Genomic DNA, 9,972 nt, shown 5'->3' on the forward strand with positions numbered 1-9,972 from the left:
TGTTCCACCTATAGGGTTACAGACCCCTTTAGCTCCTTGGGTGCTTTCTCTAGCTCCTCCATTGGGGGCCCCGTGATCCATCCAATAGCTGACTGTGAGCATCCACTTCTGTGTTTGCTAGGCCCCTATTTTATTTTTTCACTGTTGAAAATCAACCCTAGGTTTTTATGCGTGCTAGGCAAGAATCTACCACTAAGCTGGATTCTCAGCTGCCAGACTTATGTAAAAACTGTCTTGATTTTAAGTTTTAAAAAAGAAGGTGAGTACACTGCATAATCATTTACAGTTTATTAAACTCACATGTGAGGAGAAGTATTGTTGGAGTTGTGTATTTAAGAATGGGTTGTCAAGCTAATATTTTTATAATTGAGTTGAAATATAAAAATTGTGAATAAAAAACATACAGAGTTGTATTTTGAGGTAAAGTTTTTATTGTCAAATGTTATATATAATTTTTAAATGTATTTTTACAGTCTTGAGTTTGGTGTGTAGGCTTTTGAAATAGTAAAGAATGGTATGCATCTGGTTCAGGGCTGAAGGACCTGGAAAAAGAGAAATGGTTTGTCTCTAACACTGGCTCTGCAGGGGGATCTCGGGAGTTGGCTAGCCGTTCGGTGTATCCGATCCTTCAGTGAAAAATATTGTCTCAGAAAATAAGGTGGAGAGAGATGGAGGCCTGCTGTGGACCTCTGTCTTCCATGTGCATTCAGTTTGCACCTATACCCTATCCATACCTTGTTTCTGTCACATGAAACCTTGCAGCTACAATAGCAGAATAGAAGGTACGTTACAGCGTGTCTAGACCTCCTGGGTGAGGAGCCGAGAACATTTGCTCCAACTCGGATATAATGGACTGTCTGCAGAAGACAGCGAGACTTGCCTTCTCTTTTTTTTAGAGAAAAGCCGGCTTTTTTGTTTTTGTTTCCTTTTGGCTTTATTCTGTTTGTTTTTCTTGTTTTTTGCACATTTAGAAAAGCAGAAACAATTTGAAAGGCCCTTTAAGCTTGGTTCCCACAAGAACCCCAGGTTTAAGGTACAAGTAGCTCTATAAATATGAGTAAAAATTCAGATTCAAGGTCTTTGAACTTTTATGAAGCTTATTTAATTGAGTGATTGGCTCCAGGTATGACACTGTGTGCCTGTGCTCCTGTACTTGGGAGTGAGTTGTAGGCCAGGCTGCCTAGATAGTAAGACCCTATTTTGAAAGAACACCCCTCCATCCCTGTACCTACTCCCTCCCCTTAGTAAACAATGAAAATGAAGTTAAGGCAATAGCAGCACACTTCATTACATTGTCGGTGGCAGGAACTAGAAGCCCACTCAGAACTATCTTCAGAAAAAAAGGGTTTGAAAGACTCAGGAAGGACAGCAGTGTTTAAGTACATATTGCTATTGATAAGGACCCAGTTCAGTCCCCAGCATCCACACTGGGTGGTTCACAACTGTAATTCTCATTCTGATATCTTTAACCTCATCAGGCTCCTGTCCTCAAGTGTACACACACACTTAAAAAACAAAAACAACAACAACAACAACAAAAAATGGAGTGGAGGGGCTGGAGCAGAAAAGAGTATTGCTGAGTTTGCGGAGGACCCACAGCAGGTTGCTCACAACCACCTCTAAGTCCAGGTCAGGGATTCTTAGCTCTCTTGACGTTGCCATGGGGACCTGGCATGCATGTAGAGTACATACATACTTTTTTTTATTAACATGTTTTAAAGAGGTTGATTTGTTTTAATTCCTTTGTGTATGATAATTGAATACCTTAATGAGAATTTAGAATGATATTTCAGTGCAGTTATATAGCATACGTGAGTCAAAAAGATTAAGAGCAGTAGACAGTCTTTTGACTAGCCAAGCTCAGGAAACACTGCCCAGCTGTGCCTTGCTTGTCAGTATTGAAGACAGTGTGTGCCCTGATACCTCGTTCTTTGTCCTGTCCTTGTTCTCCTCAGTTCCCGCCATACTGGGGCTTCATTTGCTATGCTGCTGCTTTGTATTCTGTTTGCTATGGTCCAGTAGCACTACAGGACCATGAACATTAGCCCTGGATCTGTTTACAGTCTGGAGAGTGCTGTACTCACTGATTAGGTAGCAGATTGGACCCCCTGGGGCAGGTGTCCTGCTGTTTGTAGGGAAGAAAAGAAACAACTAGTGTAATGTGCTAAACTTGTCCTTGGGGGTTGGAGAGATGGCTCAGAAGATAACACACTTGTGTTATAACCAGGATAAAATTGGGATCCCAGGAGTCCACAAGCAAGATCAGTGCACTGCCTATAATCCCAGTGCTTGGAGCTGAGAAGGGAAAAGCAAGCTGCCAGCTAGAATAGACAAATCTGCAAGCTCTGGTTTCAAGTGAGGCCCTATTTTTATATAAGGTAGGAAGTATTGAAGGAAGACACCTTGAGTCATCTTCTGACCTTCATATGTTTGCATGACTGTACAACATAAAACAACTTGAGATAATATACCACATATATAAAAATACAATGCCTTTATAGGCTAAGTTCTCCTTTCAAATGCCCCAAAGAATTAAAAAATGCTGTTCAAACAAGAACTTACATGCAGATGTTCACAGTATAGTACAAGTCATAATGGCCAAAGGTAGAGACAACCCAGACATCCAGCAGTTGATGGCTGTTATTGTAATGGAATATTATTTGGCCATAAAGAAGAAGGCGGGAGTGGCTAGAGAAATGGCTTAGAAGTTGAGGGCACTTGCTGCTTTTGCATACCCAGATTTGACTCCCAGCACCTAAATGGCACCTCACAGTGAAGGTGCACAAACATACATGCAAGCAAAACATTCACGCCCCCCCCCCCCAATAACCTTTAAAAGTAAAAGGGACGGAGGAAAGAAAGGGAAGTAGAGGTACTAGGAATCCTGAAAATAGTGAGCAGGGCCCAACAGGTGTGGGTATCAGCTAGAGCAGGCACATTTAATGCAATTAGAGCACGTTGTTGGCGGGACTGTCATGATGGGTAAAGTTGTGATGGAGTTGTGTGCTTAATTACCTGGTGAAGGGTAACTCAGTGATACATGTTACTGTAAAAATGCCTAAAATAGTATAGAAGGCTATGATCATATGATGATATATTGGAGCTCTCCTGAGAAACAGAATTATATTTTTCTTACTTTGTTGAGTTTTACTCTGCTTATAATGTAAAATGTATAAGACATGTTGGAAACAATATCTCATGATGGCAGCACTTAGAGTGAAAGTATAGAATCTTATTTTTAACAAAGAAAAGCTAATTATTGATAATTTTCCCCCCTTAATTGGGGAAAAATTTAAAGACAGTAGCAGACTGTGTTGAGATAGGTTTTCTTTTTGTTGTTGTTGGTTTTTTTTTGTTGTTGTTGTTGGTTTTCGATTCAGGGTTTCTCTGTGTAGCCCTGGCTGTCCTGGAACTCACTTTGTAGACCAGGCTGGCCTCAAACTCAGAAATCCGCCTGTCTCTGCTGGGATTAAAGGTGTGCGCCACCACGCCCGGCGATAGGTTTTCTATGTATGTTGAAATAACCTGCCACCATGAGGGCTCCATGAGCTGGCATCCTGCAGTGTTAAAAGCAGCTTAGGTTGTCTTTAGCCAAATCATGTGGTATACTGAAATACCTGAAATTCGGTTTTCTGTTCATTTAAGAAGAGCACCAAAATGGTCTTAGGAATTACAGACTTGTGAGTGTTCTTTGTTGTAAAAGTATTATAATTTTAGTAATAATGTTAAAAAACAAACACTGGGTGTTTACAAGAAAAATGAGTGTTTGGGGGAGTAAAAACCAATCCGTGACTTGTACAAGGGTAGTGAGAGGACTGTGACCAGTTCCTGAGAGTTTCCACCCTTGGGAGAGCCCTGCTCCTTGAGAAACCTGCAGATTCTTAGGAACTATGTTCGTAGCTTAAGAGGAACGTTTGCACGCATAGTTTTCAGTTTGCAGAGTTCCCGGGTGCCCTGTGCCTCTGTTGAGCATCTTATGTTAGAAAGGGGCACCTGTTACAATTCTGATGGTACATTGTTAGCAATGTGTATTCTTTTCTAGGAGTTCCTTAATTTTTAGGTCCAATTTTCATTCCCAGATATATGGGGGAATACTCAAGAATAGTGTTGGTAATCTCTAAAGCACAAATTTATTTAGCAGAAATTCTTATTCCTCTGTACTGTGAATAAAACCTTTTATGTAACTTGGTAAAAAATTAATTTAGCATTTTTATTCTCTTATATTTTATAAAATTACATATTTTCTCACTAGATTAAAATATGTCAACTTTATTTCATAATGTTGGTATCATGGGGATTTTATTTTCATGTTTCATACTTCTGCTCTGAGTTTGTATCTTATTATTAGAAACGTTTTAATAACGTAACAGAAATCACTATCCTTCTTTTGTGGTGCTGGGGATTGAACCAAGGGTTTTGCATCATGTAAATGTTGTGCTTCTGAGCAGCCCTCAATTCAGTGCTTGTCCTAGAAGTGGCAGCTTCCGTCCAGCTCTAAGACTGTGATTGTTTGCTAGTGGTGGATGTTATGTTATTATATTTGCCTAACAGTTTTCTCTTAGAATGCAGTGTGCAGTTCCTTTCACAGCTTTGTATGTGTTCTGGCAAATTCATTCCAGAAACTTACCATGGATAAATCGAGGTATGATAAAATCTTATTTGATGACCGTATGTTTGAAAACAGCTTGCCTCCTTCCGTGGGATGTTGCTTTATCACCAGGCTGGCCTTGAATTTGTCCTCGAGCCTGGACTGTCCTCGGGCCTGTAAACCTTGTGCAGAATACTGTTCAGTACTGGTGTCCTTGATAACTGGGTGTTGGAGGAGGAGCTTAGCTAAGGGTGTGCATAACATAATCTACCCTTAGAGCAACTTGGAGAACTGGCTAGAAAATGTGTCATTTAGTTGATAGTTACACTTAGGACTTTAACTGTTTTATATCTTGGCATATTCTGACTGAGGGTCTTTGAAGATGTTAAGGTATTCATGGGCTGTAAGGTCCACTGGAAAGGATCCTAGTTGTTGTGTTTTCCTCTGTTTACTTTTCCCTTTTGAAGCAGGGTCTCACCATGTAGCTAAGGTTGGCTCCAAATCATGGTCTTGTCTCTTCCTTCCAAGTGCTACCATGTCTTCAAACCTGCTTGCTGCTTAAACAGTGTTTTTATTACATGTATTTATTTGTGTATATGTCTACATGTTTACGGATACACTTGGTGGAGGTGTGGAGGTAGATTCTGCCCCCTCTACCATGTAGGCCCAGGGGATAGAACTTAGTTCCTCAAGTTTGGTGGCAGGGAACCTTACTGAATCACCCTTTCCACAGCTGCCTTTTCAACGTGGAATGTCATTGCTGCGTGGAGGGCTGTGAGCTTTAGTGCTGTTTCTGATACACTCGAGCGACTCACTGTGTTCTGTAAGACCAAGTGTTGACAAGCCTATTCCGTGGTTAGGATTTGAAAGTACAATTGAGCAGTCAAAACAGCCTTCATTTCCAAAGACCACTCAGCTTTCTGGAAATGGAACAGTGGAAATGATAACATGTTTGGTCACAAGCAGCTGTATGACAGAGAAACCCTGTCTTGAAAAACCAAAAAAAAAAAAAACAAAACCAAAAAACAACAACAAAAAAACCCAAAGCAGCTGTATGTCTTAATGGTTTACTGTAGGCAAAACATGTTAACTATAACTCATAGAGTTGATGAGAGATCTTCGGGCTCTTTAATTTGTATAAGAGCATACTATAAACGGTTGTTGAGGGATTTTGTTTTGTCTTTTGGTATACATAAAGTAAGAAACCAAGGTATGAAAAATACAATTTTTTAAAGGTTTTCTTTTCTTTTTGTTTAAGATTTTATTTCGTATTATGTATATTGGGTGTTTTGCCTATGTGCCTGGTGCTTACAGAGGCCAGAAGAGGGGGTCAGATTCCTTGGAACTGGAGTTACAGATAGTTGTGAGCCACCAAATGGTCCTGGGGATCCAGCCCAGGTCCTCTGCAGAGTAACAAGCGCTCTAAACTGCTGAGCCGTCTCTCCTCCCCTCCAGACTTAATCTTTAATTGCCACAAGTGAGTGTGTGTGTGAGTGTGTGTGTGTGTGTGTGTGTGTGTGTGTGTGGTGTCTTGTCTTGCAGTTTCTAATTGGAATATTTCAGCGAAATGTACTTTTCTGGTTTCCTCTGTTGAATTGTAACTGTTCCTTGTATGTTTTTCTCCCTAAATTTGAGGAGTTCTGAGTGATAATTTTGCTGAATTAGTCTGTTTCTTGATTCTCTTCTTTAGCACGGATTCATGATCGCTTGAGTTTCAGTGTCATAAATATTGTGGTTGTGTTTGGTTTTCAAGTTGCCACCTTGGTGTAAGTGTGCCTTAGCTGTCTTCCACACTGCGCCTCTTCTGCCTTTAGATGTTTCGGACTGCGTTAGATCTCCTGAGCTTTTCACTTCCCGGAGCCGCTCCCCGCTACACCAAATTCCTGCATTTCTCACTTTTCAGCTCATTGACCTCGTATTACATTAGATTTTAGAGTTGACATTTTCGAATTCTTTTAATTCAGTTATTGAATAGATATGAATTTAGAAGAATAATTTTGCTTTGCTTTTTCATATTTCCTGTGGTTTTAAGTAGGAAGTATGACATGTATGTAGTGAGTAGGAAGTATGACATGTATGTAGTGAGTAGTCTTTTCCTGAAGGTGCAGTCAGTACTTGTTAATGGTTAGGAAGGAAGAAACCTAAAGCCCAAAACCAAACCGAACCAAACCACCACCACCACCAACAATAATAATAGGAAACCAAGCAGCAGCACAAACCAGGTATGTATGGCTACAGTGCAGATCAGTTAGAGCAGTGCTGGTGCTTATAGTCTCTGCAGAAGAGCAGGGACAAGCATACTGTAAATAGACTCAAGGGTAGAAGTGTGAAACGGGGGACATAGAGGCAAAAGAAATGGTGAAGAATTTTCAGAAGAAAAAATTGGTTGAAATCCAGTTAGAAAACCAAATGTAAACAAATATAGCTAAAACAAGAATTTAAAACCAAATGTAAACAAATATAGCTAAAACAAGAATTTTAAAAAATCTTTCCTGAAGGGCAGTAGTCAGAGTACCATAGGTGCCATTGTGGTGACCTCACCTGAAATTGAAGAGCTTCCTCGGGACCCCAGGTGTCCCTGCCTCTATGTAGCTGTGCTTCTCATGTGTATTAACCCTCCTCCACCACACCTGGGGGCACTCCTGTCCATTTTACTTCTCCTCGTTATTCATCTGGTGCAGAAAGCCAGGATTGAACCAGGGACCTTTCTGCTGACATTTATTTTGAAGAATCAGACCAGTGTTCTTGGCAGAATGTCTTAAAGCTAGATGTTTTTAAAAACAGGTTTCCGCATTTATTTTTCAAGGTTAAAAATGTCCAAATGAGCTCTGAAGGACACTCTCCACCATGGGAATGGAAGCTTGGCCCCTGGAAGAAGATGGTGTGCCCTGAAGAGTAAAATTTTCCATCTTCCTCCTCCTGTTTTTCTCTCTCCCTCCTCTGTTGATGGCTGTACATGCAAATACTGCCTAGAAAATGGACAATAAAGTCTTTTAGCCATAATAAATGTTTATGTTCATAAGAGTCAGTAAAATTTGGCCAGAAAGGGTAGTGGAAATAACTTTGATATAGGTACTGTTATCAAATGCCATCTCCTAGCCTGACAGCTAAATGTCTGTATGTCAAGGTGATAAATAAAGTGAAGTTGAGAACTCTGCGCTGCAGATAAACTCACTGTTAGCATCTTGTAAGGATCAAGCAGACAGTTCTTACAGAGTCAGCACACAGCAGTCCCGTTGGAAAGTTACAACTTCACATCACACAGGAAGCACGCATCATCTTCACAAGTAGAGTCAGAACCAGAGTGAAAGTGTGTTGTTGCTTCTATGGAGGTTTAGGATTTTTTTCACTTAATTGTAATATTTGGATGAACATCTGTGGTGAGTTGAAACTATTCTAACATCTTCTGTTTGAGACAGGGGTTTCCTTTGTAGTATGCCTTGAATAATGAATGGTATCTGTTTTAAGTTTATGAAATTTAAAATATAGCAGTGTCTGGCATATAGTATACAAAACAAATGTTAGAACTTTTGTTGCGGTGTTTTCAGACACGGTACCCTCAGATTTTTTTCATCCTTCTACTTTAGCCCTTTGAATGTTTGACTTAGGTATAATCTATCATATTTGGCTTTGTTAGCTGCCTCTTATTACATGGTTGCACATCTGTCTTTTTTCTGTCATTTTATTTTATTTTATTGAGGCAGTATCTCACTTGATAGCTCCAGCTGTCCTGTATGTAATTCACTCACTACATAGACCAGGTTGGCCTCAAATTCAAGCCATCCACCTACCTTTGTCTCTCAATTGCTGAACTTAAAGATGTAAGGCATCATACTCAGCCTTCTTTCTTTTAAAACATTTGAAGAATTAAAAAAAAAAATGTAGGTTAGGTGACTACCATGATAGATCCTCAGCTACAAGCGTCCTTTCATCCTCAGGATGATGCCCAGTTCTCTTTCTTTCTCCCATTATTGTAGCTCCCATGTTAATCCTAATTTCCACATCTCTCATATTTTGGTGATCGCTAGAGCTTTTAAGAGAGAGTGTTTTGTTTTCTTGGCAAGCAGTGGCTGCACCAGTGAAGAACTGAGTCTTACCTGGGATTCGATGGTTAACCTTTCCTTGTTCACTTTGCTTCTCAGTGGAGAAAGCTGTAGGTGGGACTGAATATAGATTTGTATATGTCAGACCATGGTGTTCCAGATTTTAATAATTTTTTTCATATCTACCCAGGGATACACTGACAATCTCTGACTAGTGGGAAGTAATTTAAATCTGGGTAGAAGACTTGAATTCACTCTTCTTGTACAGGTTTTCATTATTTCATTCTAGACCTTACATATTTGTCTTATGCCTTCTAGCCATTTTGTCAGAGTTAAGCAAAATTAGAGCTGAAAAGTTAGGCTTTTGTTGCCCTCCCCGCAGACAGCATCACTTGTGTCCTTCACTGGCCTCAAATTGACTGTGTCCGTAACCTATACAGTTTTATGCGAATACTTGATCCATCACAACTGTAGCCTACAAAGACTTGACAACAGTCATGAGATGCTTTAAGCATCACCGTTTGGTGAGTCTCGTAGGTGCTTTGTTTCACCTTAGATGCTTCTGCTGCTTCTAACTTACTCTGCTTCGGATTGTGTAAAACATCAGACATTTATTCAATACATTTATTGAGTGTCAACATCCTGGAAAATATGATAACTTGTCTTACAAAAAAGAAAGCAAGCAAAACAGATGTATTTTTCCATAATGGAGTTGTAGTGTTGTAGTCTATTGAAAAACAATGTATTTGGACCATTAAAAGAAAACTGCTCTGTTGATACTGTAAGGATATAGCTGCTGCTTCTGCAGTGAATCTGCAGATTACTTCTGTGAGCAATCAAGGCTTTGGGGTTCTTGTTTCTATGTATTTATATGTAAAGCCAGGGATTCCAGACTCAGGACAGTGTAACCCACCCAAGAGACCCGAGTGAGAATGAGCGCATGAGTGTCTCCGTGACAAGTAGGTAGAGTTCCGGGGATGAAGCTGTGTGTCTGCCGTCGGCGGGTAGGGAAGTGATGCCTCCAGCTTCTCTCTAAGAACTGACCATTTGCCCTTATCTTGAATGCTGGGAACAATAGGTTTGCAATAGAAAGTGAGATTTCATATGTGGGGGAAGTGATTGTAGAGCAGTTGAGAACTGCGTGACCTGCTACCATATCATTCTGTGCATGCTGTCTTGTGGCGTGGGAAGAGTGTGCTTTAGGTGTTCCGTTCTCACATTAGTATAACCAGAAAGCAGGATTTGCTGACTCCTCGCCTTGTGTGAAATTACGGAATTTTAGTTCTTTTATTAAGAAGTTTCTTAAGGGCTGGTGAGATGGCTCAGTGGGTAAGAGCACCC

The 9,972-nt window shown here is 40.2% G+C and overlaps 1 protein-coding gene across 7 annotated transcripts in view; it reads left to right on the forward strand.

Moving 5' to 3' along the window:
• Zzz3 (zinc finger ZZ-type containing 3) overlaps window positions 1-9,972 on the forward strand; it is a 59,935-nt gene that overhangs the window by 36,815 nt on the left and 13,148 nt on the right. The window lies entirely within an intron of this gene.

Source organism: Mus caroli, chromosome 3 (genome assembly GCF_900094665.2).
Source record: "Mus caroli chromosome 3, CAROLI_EIJ_v1.1, whole genome shotgun sequence".
Taxonomy (NCBI): Eukaryota; Metazoa; Chordata; class Mammalia; order Rodentia; family Muridae; genus Mus; species Mus caroli.